The following is a 5,065-nucleotide window of genomic DNA, read 5'->3' on the forward strand; positions in this document are numbered from 1 at the left end:
GAGAGAGAGAGAGAGAGAGAGAGAGAGAGAGAGAGAGAGAGAGAGAGAGAGAGAAGCCTAACATAAAACTATTCCATTCAGCTCTTCCCTAGGCTAATAACTCTGACCTTTGACCTTAATGCAGAAATTGAAGGGGGAAGGAATCATTGAAAGAATGCTTTCTCTTATTTTGATTTATATCCAGGGTCTGAAAAGAGAGTTCATAGTGGAGGGGATCTGAAAGAATTTCATAGAAAGTGATGGGCCAGAAAATCTGGCTTGGTGCCTATGGCGGGTAGATGTTCTAAAATCAACAGAGACCTCATAGTTTCCTTATTACAAGCCCCAACTTTAATTCCTTTTCTTATTGTGATACATGCTTTACTAAAATGATAAGACTTCATCCTTGGTCTTCAGGAAATTGCGATATTTCAAATACTTACAATTCCCATGCTAGCCATGCCTTTTCTTTTCCTAAAGTCTTGGATTCATAAGAGTTGAAATTAGAATATCTGGGGGCCATCAGGCTGTTTGTTTTGATTTTGTCACTGCTGGAGTACCAGCTTATGAAGAGATTCCTTGTGGGCCAAATAAAGAAGTAGATCAAAATATTTAACTCAAGCTCCTTTTCCTGGTTTTGAACAATGCCATTATTCTCCCCACCATCCCCCAAAAAACTTCAGATTCAGGTTTTTTTTTAATCTGAATATCTCATCAACTGCATTTCTAAACTGGATCCTTGACTCCTAAACAAATAACTAGAAATTGTTCCATTACCCTGAGGATATGCTGAAATTACCCCCTCGGTAGTAACTACCCTCAGTTTAAAAATCACTGGCCTAATTTGTCATTTAAGAAAATTAAGCTGAAGCCTGGTCAGTAGCATTCATTCACTGTTACCTCCTAGCTTAGATTTCTGCTTATATATTTACTTAAGCCACCATCTGAAATTCAGTACAAAGGTTTAGAAAACAATGATAAGTGATCTAGGAGCTGCTTGCATGCAAAGAAGGAGGGAACCATGGAGGGTTAAGAGTCCAGAACTGGTTTCTTAGCTAGGCAGCAACTTTTGCTTTAAATGAGCATCAGTGACTTTGGTGGAATGGCTGGTGACTTGCTTATTTGGGTAGGCTGGGAGTTTTCAGGAAAAGAGCTAAACAGATGGTTGAGGATGAGGGCTACATGTAGACTCATGGGGGCTGAAGATCATCACAATCTATGATTAGTGAGACAAAGGTCTACTTTTGTCTACAGGTTTTGGGAGAATCTTAAAGGGACAAGAGACGTTTTTGCCATTCAGCCGGTGCAGTATAACTAATAGGAGGTGGCAGGTCTGTTTCACCTTAATGGAACAACAATTGCTAAATAGCGATGGCTTCTCAGGAAAGATCAGACATCCTTCTGAGTGAAGGGATTTCTGAAGTTAGCAGCCATTGACAATGCAACATGTCTTGTATATGCAATCATTATCCCTCGTATCATTTTAAAAGAGTATTAAGAGAGAAAAGCACTGAGATTGGAGAGGGAGTAGAGAGTTTGGGAAATAATTAAACCTATTGCAAGAGGCAAATAAGAATTGCATCTATGGCAAGATGCAAACTTCTGTCTAGTTTTGGGATTTGGAGAGGAATAATGTTGGGGGAGTGCTGAAGCAAATGGAGAGGGGTATTAGAGTTACTGTAATATGTATGTCATTTGGGATGGCAGAGGGAAATTGCATAACCAAAGTCTGGGTGGATTCAAAGAGCCATCCCTTGTAGATACTCTGGGAGGTGAAATGGCTAAAGAGCCTGGCTCTACCAATTGGCAACCTTGAGAGCACCCCCTCCACCTTATAAACCTTTTTTAGCCTTGTAAATTTTTTAACTTTGATTTTTTTTCTTTTAATGTGTAAAATTTTAACCTCATTTTTATATTTTGTTTTTAACTGTACCTTTAGTCATGTTTTTAAACTATTTTATTCGCAAGGCCCTGAAGACTTGGTTTTGCCAATGGGCCTGGGGAACCCAGAGTGGGATGGAGCCCATCAAGTGGCTTATATTTGATTGACTGATTGCTGTCACCAGGGATGTTTTTATTGTTTTTATATTGTGTTTTTATCTTGGTAAGCTACTCAGAGCCAGGGAGAGTGAGTTGGGCAGCCATGCAAATTTTTGCAATAAATAAACAAATAAAAATAAAAATAAAAATAAAAAAAATAATAATAATTTTTGCTTGTAAACTGCCCAGAGTCACTTAGGTGAGATGAATGGTGAGGAAATTTGACAATTAAACAAACAAACAAATTCAATGATGTGAGAATTATTGCCCATATAACACCTCTGCTTTGCAAACTACACTAGCTGCCAGTAAGCTTCCAGGTGCAAATCAAAGCGCTAGTTATGATCTACAATAGTTCTACACAGCATAGGTTCTAGATAACTGACAAACTGCTTATTTCCTGTGGCTTCTGCCCATCCTGTCATTTAGATTGAGTAGGCATTCAGCAGTGTCATCTTACAGGAGCTGAGAAGTGTTCTCTCTCTATCTATCTCAGCATTGCCCTTTGGAACAGCATATCTCCATAGTTTAAATGCCTCCCTACCCTGTTTCTTTTTAAGTGAGCCTTTTAGTCATTTCCCCCAGTCCTTGGATTAGGGTGAGTGGGGGGCTCCTTAAGAATGGTTGGTGGTGAGTTGGTCCCTCATGTGTTTTTCTTGATTATGTTTATATTTGTTTTTATTGTTGTTTACCACCCAGAAACATCTGAAGTCAGTCAGATTTATAAATATGATTTATAAACACATAAACATGGGCTACCAATAGCTAGAATAGAAAAAGACTGAAGAGCTTTACTGGATAAGAAACATCAGGAAATTACTAATTCTATACTCATTCCCTTCAGGCTTTAATTTACTGTGATTTCTTTCTGCATACTTCCTAACATAAACGTCTCTCTATTAACTTTGAATCGCTGTCAAATTTCCAACAATGAATAAGATATCAACATGGAGTTAATTTCTTAGGCAAAAGAATAAAGTCTCTTCCATAAAAATCTCAAAAATTAAATTTGGAGAATCACCAAGGATGGTTTCAGAACCACGTCTTCTCTAACCTTAATGTCCCTAGACCTCTTTCCCCATAATACCAAAACCTATTGTGGAATATGGACAGGATGCAATTTAACCCCCTCTTTCAAATGTTAATAATGGCCAAATGCCTAGCCCTCTCTTGCTGCCGACAGACTGATTCTTACATTTATTATTTTTTGTAACTTGCTTGTGCTCTAAGATGTTAAAAGTATAAATAGACTTTCCCTCCCTCCCTAACTTTATCCTCATCAAAAAATCCCCAGGCATATTAGGATAAAGGTCACAACATCATGTAATCAGTTTCATGGCCAAACAAAATGGCAGTTTTCACTTTCTGTTCCTAGTTCAGCTATTTTCCCACTAGACTTTATCAATTCTTCCTTGAAAGTACAGAAGAGATACTAGTTCTATTATCTATTGATTGTTATTGCTTCCTAACTGTGCCTGAGAATTATATTTCTCCTTCATCCAGTGTTCCTTCATTCAGTCATTACTTCAGTCATTTCTATCAAATATTTTTTCCATTAAAAAGATCCAGTGGGCAGACTTCCTGTATGGGCTACAGTGAGCGAATGCCTTACTGATTTTTGTTAGCTAGCAAGATAGCTTTGTGAATGGAATTGCTGCTGGATGTTGTATGTGATTCAATGTGATCTCTCTGGAAGAAAGGAGAGATCGTTAAGATTATCCACACGATTCCAGACAGCCATTCCTTGTGAGTAGACTGTGGAAACTCTCATTTTTATGGTCAGCTTATGAGTGGAGCAGCTGAGAGTTGGGATTTACATCAAGGTCAAACTCACAAAGCAGCCTTTATGGATACTACGCTCAACCAAGTCTTATATCTTAACCACTTTTTGGATTCTTAAAAAAAAAAATGAATATTGGAGAGATTGAAACCCTTTGAACTGGCGGGGTTCTATTGTATTCATCAGCAAAATTTAGTAATTTTTTTCATCATGTAAATTTGATTTTGAAAGCTTTAACAATATATGACTTTTTGGATTATGCAGCAAAAGAGTGCTCAATATATGGATTTTGCAAATTTATAACAGATTAAGGAGCCAGAAGGATGTGGAATTATAGCTTTGAATTATTTAGAAGACATTTTCTCATGGGAAAATGGAGACTGTTTTCATTTTTTTTTTTAATGAAGAGACATTGAAGGCTGGACTGTAAAGCCAGAAAATAAAGCTGAAAACCATAGTGCAAACTTCTGAACACCTTTCATCTAAGATTTTGGACAGGTATTTGATAAAATTTACTGAACATTTTCTTATGAAGTTGTTATGGATGCTATAAGAGACGTTTATGAAATTAATTTGAGGAGGACTTAAAGGCATAATAAATGGATCTGATAGATGACTTATTCCGTAAAGGAGATAAGCAGACATTAAATCAGGAAATATTTTTCCTCTCTGGATATACTGTACAAAAGTGCTGGAAGGACTTTTTTTTTTTTTACAAGAGACAAACAAAAGGATAAATTTTAGTTATGGATACAAGAGAAATTTTCACTTCGAAACACAAATGAGCAGCAAATTAGGTCTGATACCTTTTTTTCCAAAGGGGTCAAATATCTTTTTAAAAAGTCATAGAACATTTACAAGATTGACTTGTTTGATAAAAGAAGAAAATAGATATATCTGGTTGCCCTTACTGGATATGTGCTGGTAAAGATTGGTCAAGATAGCATTTTGATTTTGTTTTCCTGACCTAAGAGATGAGGTATGAGGAGAAGAGAGATTGGGTTTTATTTAGAGACAGTGGTAAGCTATTAAAATTGTTTTTACCTGCTGGGATGAAGGGAGAAGTTACTTCTTTTTTGTTTCTCTTTCCCTTTTTTCTTTCTCATATCCCCCTTTTCATTTTTTTCATTTTTTTATCTTGTAACCCTTTTTTATTTTTATTTTGTAGTTTGTTTGCATTGACTTTTATCCTTTACTTGTATAATTCTTAATGAAAATATTTGAGAAAAAGAAATAAAAGGATCCAGTCATGCATTTCTGAAATTC

This window comes from Protobothrops mucrosquamatus, unplaced genomic scaffold (genome assembly GCF_001527695.2).
Source record: "Protobothrops mucrosquamatus isolate PMUCROS unplaced genomic scaffold, P.Mucros_1.0 scaffold778, whole genome shotgun sequence".
Taxonomy (NCBI): Eukaryota; Metazoa; Chordata; class Lepidosauria; order Squamata; family Viperidae; genus Protobothrops; species Protobothrops mucrosquamatus.